The sequence below is a fragment of the Anabrus simplex genome, chromosome 1 (assembly GCF_040414725.1).
Source record: "Anabrus simplex isolate iqAnaSimp1 chromosome 1, ASM4041472v1, whole genome shotgun sequence".
Classification (NCBI taxonomy): Eukaryota; Metazoa; Arthropoda; class Insecta; order Orthoptera; family Tettigoniidae; genus Anabrus; species Anabrus simplex.
This window is the reverse complement of record NC_090265.1, coordinates 1,105,653,523-1,105,664,479: the sequence shown is the minus strand read 5'-3', so window position 1 is coordinate 1,105,664,479 and position 10,957 is coordinate 1,105,653,523.

The window sequence follows — 10,957 nt, the reverse complement described above, 5'->3', positions numbered from 1 at the left end:
CGTTGGCTTCCAAGACATTAAAGAAAGCCTACGGGAAGAAATTCTGATATTCCTGCGTCTCCTAAAATCCAAAGCAATAGAAGGAACGTAATATAAACATTAAGCATTATCATTAAGCTATCCCAAGCTCACACACTGTAAATCTGTTGCCATTACTTGCGGTAGTCTACTGACACAGTACGGAGGTTTGAGGTATGGATGGTATTGGAAGATGACATTCATAACACTAGTGCGTCTGTATGCCACAGTAAGTGTCACTCATAGGGTCAGTGGTGCTGCAGTAGCACGTTCAGTTTCAGAGACGAAAGCGGTGGCAAACTAGCTAGAGGCTTTACGTCGCACAGACACAGATAGGTCTTATGGCAACGATGAGATGGGAAAGGCCTAGGAGTTGGAAGGAAACGGCCGTGCCCTTAATTAAGAAACAGCCCCAGCATTTGTCTGGTGTGAAAATGGGAAACCACGGAAAACCATCTTCAGAGCTGCCGACAGTGGCATTCGAACCCACTATCTCCCGGATGCAAGCCCACGGCCGCGCGCCCTTAACCGCACGGCCAACTCGCCCGGTTAGTGGCAAACTACCTCACTTCTTATTTTGTTTCATATGCCGCATTATGACGCACTGTTGGTTTTATATGACAATCAATACATTTATCAATCAATCATCAGTAATCTTCATTTAGCACTGTCACCCAGGTGGCAGATTCCCTTCCAATTGTTTACCTACATTTTTCTTAAAGTTCTTAGCGTTGCATTACGTTACGTTGCCTTACGTTGCGTTGTGTTGCCTTACATTACGTTACGTTGCGTTGCGTTGCGTTGCGTTGCGTTGCGTTGCGTTGCGTTGCGTTGCGTTGCGTTGCGTTGCGTTGCGTCTTGCAAGAGAGACTAATGTACTCATCCTTGACTACTGAGGAAGCTATCACCAAGCTGGTCGACCTTTGTTCACCGTAGCGTTTGTACCGCCGTTTGTTTCTCGTCTGGCCCAGCATAGACTCTGTTACACGAGGTGCGCTCATCAACATGCTACCCGTAGATTGCAGTACAGAAAATTTCCGCGTACACGCCCCTGTTCGCACTTATGCTTAAATTGTATATGTTATGAGATTCACTAAGGGTTGATAGCTACTGTAGTGTTATCATATGCAGGCCTGGATGTGCAACAACTATCTTAGCATAAAAACCGGTAGTGAATTGGACTATAAAGCTTGGTTTCGTTATCTACCTTATCGGCTCCTTACCTTCTCCATAGAGGAGAGACTCGTCATGTATAAATGGTAACGTGGTAGGATACAGTAAGTGTAACGATAGTGACTCAATCCTGTGCTCTGTAACATTAAGCATCTAATGGCAAGTGCTAGGAATACATTTAAATGCAACATGAGGATTATTTGAATAACATTACATGATAAAATAAGAAAAATCATCCATCAATAAACCGATAAATTAGCAAATACATACCTATAAAATAAAAAATGATTGAACTCACAGTATCGTAGTGAATGCTTTTACGAGATGAAACAAATTCCTTGGTATTAAAGATGTATAATCGGTCACTGACTGTTAAGAACTTCAGTCACCTATTCCTTGCGTATCTCCATGTTTAACCACCACTCTTTCCAATAATGCCACATAAAAGATAATTTGCTTGGATTTTACAATAGCATAGTGTCAAAGTTGTCTTAGTAGATTATAAGCTGTGAGTGGTAGCAATGGACGGTGAGTTATCGGGCTAAGGATAGCAAAGTGTTCATCGATTAATTGCTGTGCCTAGAGGATGGGGAGGGAGAAGGCCTTAAGAAGCTAATAAGAGTCGACGTCCCAAGTTCCAAACTGGAGCCACTTAATGTAGCACATCCCCTACCCCATCATAACAGATGTCGACTGGTGTAAAGCTCGCGATAAGCCCCGTGTTTAGCATTAGTTTAGACTTCGAGTTATGCGGAGGGAGCTTCCTTCTTTTTTATCGTCTTGCTAACTTGACCTTTTTAATATATAAAGTCTATGCTCTAATGTGCTCTCGTTTAATCTGATCGCAGCTACTATCTCGCAAGTACAGTGTAAGTCATAAATTGTTGCGTCTGAACAGAACTCGTTAAATGTTTTGAGTGTCGCCTCCATAGTCGTGCTCGTTGAAAGGTCTGTTGTGATTCAGACATGACAGATACCCTCGTGTGGATAGCAATTGCCAACAAATGTTTAGGTTATATACCGTACATGTTGAATTATGCAAATATGCATTTTCGTTACAACTAACTTTAACTTCTGTTGTCGGCGTCCGGCTACTTGGTTGAATGGTGAGCGTTCAGAGGGTCCTGGGTTAGATTCCCGGCGCGATAGAGGATTTCAAAGACTGGACTGTGTTTGTGTCAATACAATCCTTTCCATATACACACAACACACCATGCTACCAACCACCACTGAAACACGATATAGTGAATACATCCCTACATATAAGGTTGGCGTCAGGAAGGGCAGTCGGTCTAAAAACAAAATGTACTTCAATCCCGTGACCCCGCCAGGCAGTGGGAATAATGCCAGCAAAAGAGGAAGTAAAAACAGTGGAGCAACTCTGTGTTTACTGACCGAGCGAGTTAGTTGCGCATTCGGGAGATGGCGTATTTGAACTTCACTGTCGGCAGATCTGAAGATGGTTTTCCGTGGTTTCCCATTTTCACACCAGGCGAATGTTGAGAGAAAAAGAACCAAAAGGGAGAGGCTTGAATTGCCGTAGCTCAGTTATTTATTTATCATTTGGTTTGTAGTGGCGGGAGTGGCCGTGGACATGTTCGGCTTGTCTGGTGCAAGTCTTTGTAGTTGACGGCCATGGGTGACAATTGGTGTGCAATAATGATGATAATGAGGTAGGTAGAGGGTGAAATCCGGTGTCGGCACATAGCCTATTCCTGTCGAACAACACCAAGGCGTCTGCTCAAGTCTTACCGCCCATCCCACGGGCGAATCACCATCAACATTGTCATCTCCCCTCACTCCATATGAACACTGCGTAAAGGTTCGAAATTGAATCCATGCTTTTGGCACGCATCTGATGATTAAAAATTGTATACCACCACATTTCCTACCCTGCTGGTCAACATTCTGATGGTGAAAAGTTTTTCCACCGACGGGACTGAACCAGTTTACCTCGGTGGCAGCTCATGGAGGCTTGACTCCTTAACGATCATGGCCACAAGTCGTCCTGTTGATGAAAAATTCCATTCTGAAAGTTGTGGGTTCAATCCTCATCGATGAATTCTTTGAATATGGCTTTCCGTGATTTCCCATTTACATGCCAGAGAAGTATAGAAACACAGGGCGAGTAGGCCGTGCGGTTAGGGGCACGCGGCTGTGAGCTTGCATCCGAGAAATAGTGGGTTCGAACCCCACTGTCGTCAGCTCAAAGATGGTTCTCCGTGGTTTCCCATTTTCACACAAGGCAAATGCTGGGGCTGTACCTTAATAAAGGCCGCGGCCGCTTCCTTCCCATTCCTAAGCGTTTCCTATCCCATTGTCGCCATAAGACCAATCTGTGTCGGTGCGACATAAAGCAAATAGCAAATATATATATTGGAGCAGCAATTTAATTAAAACCCACGTCGCTTTCGTCCCAGTCTTTGCTCTCTCCCTTCCCGTCGTCAATGAAAACCCATGTGTGTTAGTATAACGTTGAAATGTTAACAGAAAAAAGATAATAATGTTACTTGATTTACGTCCCACTAACTACTCTTTTACGGTTTTCGGAGACGCCAAGGTGCCGGAATTTAGTCCCGCAGGAGTTCTTTTACGTGCCAGTAAATCTACCGACACGATGCTGACGTATTTGAGCACCTTCAAATACCACCGGACTGAGCGAGGATCGAACCTGCCAAGTTGGGGTCAGAAGGCCAGCGCCTCAACCGTCTGAGCCACTCAGCCCGGCAACAGAAAAAGAAATACATTTAATTAAATCTAGTTTGATTCTGATCCCCGGCACAGTTATATCCACATACTTCGATAACTCAAGGCCTTTCCTTTTACTCTTTTCAGATTAACGTAACCGAAATATCAATATTTTTGACTTAAAATACGTACTTCGTTTCATTCATATAGGCCTACTGTGCCTCACGTAGAATTTCTAGCTTCACGTGGAAGCGTATAGAAGTTCGTCTTCATAACTTTGCAACTATAAATGGTATCTAAATTATTAATATGCCATTAATGAGGTGAAGGATGAGAACAGTTTTTGAAATTTGTTTCAATAATCGGTGACGTAATTGCGAGCGTTGGGGACGTTCACAATTTCGTGCTGAAATCGAGATTATCGCGATGCAGTAAACTTAGAATAACTCTCGATTCCATAGAGCTACAGTAATGCAAGTGGTGCTGTCATTTTCACACCAGCTGCAACTCTATCACACTAGCTGTGATTGATTACCGCAACTTACATAACTTCGTGACAAAGTCTTTTTTTTCTTTTTGTTTTACGTCGCGCCGACACAGATAGGTCTTATGGCGACGATAGGATAGGAAAGGCCTAGGAATTGGAAGGAAGCGGCCGTGGCCTTAATTAAGGTACAGCCCCGGCATTTGCCTGGTGTAAAAATGGGAAACCACGGAAAACCATCTTCAGAGCTGCCGACAGTGGGGCTCGAACCCACTATCTCCCGATTACTGGATACTGGCCGCACTTAAGCGACTGCAGCTATCGAGCTCGGTCGTGACAAAGTCAGTTGAAAATTTGGAAATAGTGCGAAGTCTGCAAAATGCCTAGGTGTATTCTGTCTATATGGATCAGAAACTATCGAAAACGCGCTCAGGAGGATAGAAAAGTTTGCAGGAAAACGTGGCAGAATTTACCAGCACCGCAAAAAAGTAGAGGCTCTGCGCAGTGAGACTTACAACCCAGCACTTCTACCGCACCTGTAGAGCCTAAGGACTGGAAGTCGGCTGTAGATTACTTAGCATTCACTGGGGATCTCTCGCTTTTTCTCGCAAAATATTCCACACTCTCCGGAGAAATGTTGGGATAGCAACGGTTTTGAAGTCCAGGGACAATCGCACAAATACCAACTCTAATAATTACAGTTACAGTACCATACTACTACAGCTACCAGACACTACTACGACGTAGACAAGTTCAAAGTAAACCAAGCTCGATAGCTGCAGTCGCTTAAGTGCGGCCAGTATCCAGTAATCGGGATATAGTGGGTTCGAGCCCCACTGTCGGTAGCCCTGAAGATGGTTTTCCGTGGTTTCCCATTTTCACACCAGGCAAATGCCAGGGCTGTACCTTCATTAAGGCCACGGCCGCTTCCTTCCCATTCCTAGGCATTTCCTATCCCATCGTCGCCACAAGATCTATCTGTGTCGGTACGACGTAAATCAAATAAGAAAAAAAAGTTCAAAGTAACGATGACGTATAAGGTCCTAAGTCCCTAAAACTGTTCAACAGTAATATTCCACTGACTGACTATTGTTAGTTGAGGTATGGTCTGTCACCTGCTGCCACGCATTGCTGCTAGATACCTTTGCTACTGAATTGTATAAAAGGTAACTCGTTATTAAGGGGAGTAAATGACCATTTTGTTGAGAATTTCTTAATTTTTGTTTATTACGCAGAACCATTACTTGGAATTTGCTTATTAATTTGGTGTTTGCTTTATTATATTTGGCATGTGGATATTTAATTTAATTTTATGTCAAGTTTAGTTAGCTGCAGTTTTAGAATCTCGTAAACCATTGGTCAATTAAAAATTAATATCTCAAAAACTATCACAAATACAAAGCTGTGGTTTGATTTAAATTCTAGTAAAAATATTGCTGCATAAGTTGGTAGGACTGGCATAATAGTTTTGATTCTTGTTTACGTTGTGCGTGCGATATTATTGGTATAACGTGTGTACTTTTTTCATTCTTTTACTGTTGTGCTAGTGTACTATGGATCTTGTGTTTTAACTTATATTTTTCAGACAAATAACCCATTTTCTCAGGAACTATAATATATACTCTTGATTTTTGACAGTTTATTTATTATAGTATTTTGATACTATACCTCTAGAACGGTACAGAAAATATTTTGTATATTTGCTGTAAAATGCACCAAAAAGTTAAGGGAAAATATAAAAAGAAGGTACGAACAGAAACAAAAATATATCCTAACACCTACAATATATTCTTCAATCAAAATAGAGGAATAAATACACCAATCACTTATTCAATAAGTTGCATTAAGTAGTTCTTGATAAAATGGGTCATGAAGTTAACAAATTTAACATTAGCAGGATAGGCCACTCATTCTCCCCTTAAAGCCGTGTACAACAATTAGTTAACTACATACAGAAGAAAAAGGATGGGAAATGTTGTTCAGGTCAGCGTAGTACCGGACTAAAATTGTTGTAAAACTTTGGTCTGGTGCATATTGCCTTAAGTTTCAGAGAACATCATTACCAGAGTGCTAACGGAGGTTTGTTTGCTTTAGTCCTTATTTCTGACACTCTCCATCAACACCAACTTCTCAATATTAACTCTGAGCCTCTTTTGATCAAAGTTTCACGCCACTACGTATCCGTGTTCACGCCACGCAACAAGGAGGATGGATTCAAAATTAATACGCGACCGGAATAGACAGTCCATGCTAATAGGATGAGCTGGTTTCTTCGAAAAGGCAGAAGGAGAAAGTTCCATTAGAGCAAGTGGTGTATTAATGAAGCGAGAACACACAAGACGAGCAGTAACCCACGCGCAGATCCCAGAATATCTGCTGGGGTGCTTAACACAGGAAATATAGAGGGAGATTATTATTTTTATTATTATTGCTATTATTATTATTATTATTATTATTATTATTATTATTATTATTATTATTATTATTATTATTATTATTATTGCGTTCCGGACTTCTAAGGACCATGTTACAATTTCAATTCTTCCTCCTCAGTTGTTCTTTCCTTTTCTTCCAGTATTCTTCCTTTGTTTCACTGTGCTTCTTTTTCCTGTCTTCAGTCCACTTAGTGTCTGTTTTATTTTCCTTCCTCCCTTGGAATCATTCATTTGTAAGACTTTCTTCCTAAAAATCTCTCTTTCCAATAATTCTTCGTCTCGTATATTGGTCCATTCCAGGTCTTTCTTGACTTTTTCAATCCAGGTGGTGGTTGATTTATTTTCCCAAAGGTATTCGAAGATTCGTTTAGTTAGTCTATTGTCATCCATTCTGTAAATGTGTCCAAGAAATAGCAATATCCTTTTTTCTTACAGTTTCTGATATGTTTCCTATGCTCTGGTAAATATCACTGTTACTTCTTAATTTCCAAAACTCCGCAATTCTTAGAGGACCTATTCTCTTCCTTATAATTCTTATTTCTAATATTTCTAATTTATCAATCTTGTAGTTCAGTGCTAGACATTCGCTGGCATACAGGCATTCTTCTTTCACTACTGTGTTGTAGTGCTTTATTTTAAGTTTTATTGATAAGCACATATTGTTATAAGTATTCTTAGCTACACCGTAAGCTCCTTCCATCTTTTGTATCCTCTCCCCTATAGCAGATTTTTCTGCTACTTCTGCTATTTCTGCTATTTTGTTTAACGTCGCACACACACAGATATGTCTTATGGCGACGATGGGATAGGAAAGGTCTAGCAAGTGGAAGGAAGCGGCCGTGGCCTTAATTAAAGTACAGCCCCGGCATTTGCCTGGTGTGAAAATGGGAGACCACAGAAAACCATCTTCAGGGCTGCCAACAGTGGGGCTCGAACCCACTATCTCCCGATTACTGGATACTGGCCGCACTTAAGCGACTGCAGCTATCGAGCTCGATAGATTTTCTAAACCATTTTCTTGAATTGTCTCAGCCAAATATTTGAATTTCTTTACCTTTTCTATTTGACCAATATCTGTTTCTAAAACCTTCGGGGCACTTGTTATATTCGTATAAAATTGTGTTTTCTCGCCAGAGATTCTTAAGCCTGTCATGCTATTATTATTATTATTATTATTATTATTATTATTATTATTATTATTATAGCTCCCTGTGTGGATCAGTGGTAGAGTGTCAGCCTCCAGACCAAGGTCGCGAGTTTGAAATCAGTCAGAGATACGGTAGTTGGATTTTTTGAACTACGGAATGAATTCCATTAGACCCTCGTACGATGCTGGCATGCGAAAGAGCCCTAGGGTGATACATTTAATGTTTATCCAACAATATGAATTGAAACTCAGATCCCCCAACAGAGATCCGGTTTCCGTTATTATTATTATTATTATTATTATTATTATTATTATTATTATTATTATTATTATTATTATTATTATCGTCGTCATCGATCTTCAAGGATTAGGCCTCTAACCTTTTCGAGCCCCAAGTTTTCTATTTCTTCCTGTCATGTCTAATACTCCAATTAATAAATAACAATATACCGTAATATAATGACCATTCGGGCCCACCTCCGTGGCTCAGGTGGCAGCACACCGGCCTCTCACCGCTGGATACCGTGGTTTAAATCCCGGTTACTCCATGTGAGATTTGTGCTGGACATAGCGGAGGCAGGACAGGTTTTTCTCCAGGCACTCCGGTTTTCCCTGTCATATTTCATTCCAGCAACACTCTCCTTTACATTTCATTTCATCTGTCAGTCATTTATTATTTCCCCAGAGGAGTGCGACAGGCTTCGGCAGCTGGCACATTTCGTATCCTCGCCGCTAGATGGGGTTCATCATTCCGATCAAATGACTGGAAACAGGCTGTGGATTTTCATTCATAATGATCATCCGGTCCTGGATCCGGAGCAGTCTTAAACTAAACCTAGGTGTTCTCTCGACCCTACAGGAACGCGGGAATTTAGCACTGAAAGAGATGATTAAGAAGAAGAATCAGAGTAAGAAGAAGACAGGGTGAGAGGTCAAGACAGTAGATCGCTGGCCTTCTGAGCCCAAGTTGGCGGATTGCGTCCTAGCTTATTCCAGTTGTAATTGACAGTTCTCAGATATCCCACCACGTAAAAGCATTCTTGAGCGACAAAATTCTTGCTTATTGCCAGTAGGACGCAAAATCAATCATATTAATCGTAAGAAGAAGCAACCCAACAGATTCAAAGTGAGAACGGCCATAACGCTAAGAACTGACTCTGAAGTCCTCAAACTAAATTCAGATATCTTCCCTACAAATACTTTCTCAAGAATCCTTTTAAAACTGTAATAATCGTATCCCATAACATCTACATGCCATTCAGGAAACGAAAACGTTTATGTGGCAAGCGATAGGCCTGAGGATTGACAAACATAGCAGCTATGGCACTGTCGCAAATCAAATATTAAATGACAAGATTTTCCCAAAATTCAAAAACTAGAATCCATACTCATCAGAGCAGAAAAATCGAATATGATGTGACATGGATTTACATGGCATGCTTTTACGGCCGGATGCCCTTCCTAGCGTCAACCTCAGTTGAGGAAATAATGAAATGAATGATGGTGAATGAAATTGGGAAAGGAGGTGGAAGGAGTGGGCTGTGGTCTATAAATAGGAACTACCCAGGCATTTGCCTGGAAGGGAAATGGGAAACCACAGAAAGCCATTCTCAGAACAGCCGACGTAGGAGTTCAAACCCACGTGTCCCCCGAATGCAGAACTTAGCTCCAAAGCCGTAGTGCGTTTACAATCGTGGACTCACCGCTCAGTAATTACGTTTTCTACAGTTAAATTGGATCAGAAAAATAAGTGTATAGTGTGTGTTGACCTACAGTATTTACCAATTTGCACCTTCCGCTTTGTCAAAAATAGAATAGAATTCTGGCGGTGCAAGTTACTTCCAGATGCTCATGACGTGTCCTTCCCATTGCCAGCACGAGCCTGACTGGCTGCAAGCCATTTGCCGAAGAAATTGTCAATTGCCGCAAGTCATCTTGCCGACCAACCTAGACTTGCAATTGCCACAGCAAGTTGCTCCTTGCAAGTAAATTGCTCCAATAACGTACTGGTGTAGACGTACCTTACGAGCTGTTAAGAAATTTAGTTGTGACAGTAGAGTAACGCATCCATTGTTATCCGACTAGAGCAGTGCTTCCAAAACTTTTCAAGCTGGCGCCCCACTATTTTTAATCCTTGCCCTCCTTCGTTCTGAATACAAATCACTTTTCTCTGAAAAATAGTTTTAAAATAACAAAGAATAAATGAGAATATTTCAGAATTCATGATTTCTTTTTTTTTTCTAGGGGCTTTACGTCGCACCGACACAGATAGGTCTTATGGCGACGATGGGATAGGAAAGGCTTAGGAGTTGGAAGGAAGCGGCCGTGGCCTTAATTAAGGCACAGCCCCAGCATTTTCCTGGAGTGAAAATGGGAAACCACGGAAAACCATCTTCAGGGCTGCCGATAGTGGGATTCGAACCTACTATCTCCCGGATGCAAGCTCACAGCCGCGCGCCTCTACGCGCACGGCCAACTCGCCCGGTAGAATTCATGATAGTACGGTAAATCACTTTAAACAAAATCTAGGATAGGTGGCTGAAACAGGAACGTAAATTGAAATATACAAGAATAATAATACCTCAGCAAGTGTCAATATTAAATTACTGCTTGCAATTCGAAACTTGGCCTAAAGAAAAATACGAGAAAAATACGTAAGCTGGTTCGCCATTACTTACCGGTACTTCCAGCTTGACAGTTCACTGATCAGCTGGCCATTGTTAATTAATTATTTCCAGTCACATCCATTTACCTTACAAGTTTAAAAACAACATTCAAACTCTGTAACATATACCCGCTAGGGGGAAAGTTCCATCAGAAGTCTAATGAAAAGAGAGACCGAGACCGTGACAGACCACATGGTTGGATACTTGACTGGAGAACGGTGAATTTAAATTCATAGAAATAACACTTTTCACCATTAGCAACCACTTTCCTTTTACAACAGGATAACACACACTAGTTTTAATGACGTACGGTATACGTATTAATTTCTCTATTGTAACCGTACAA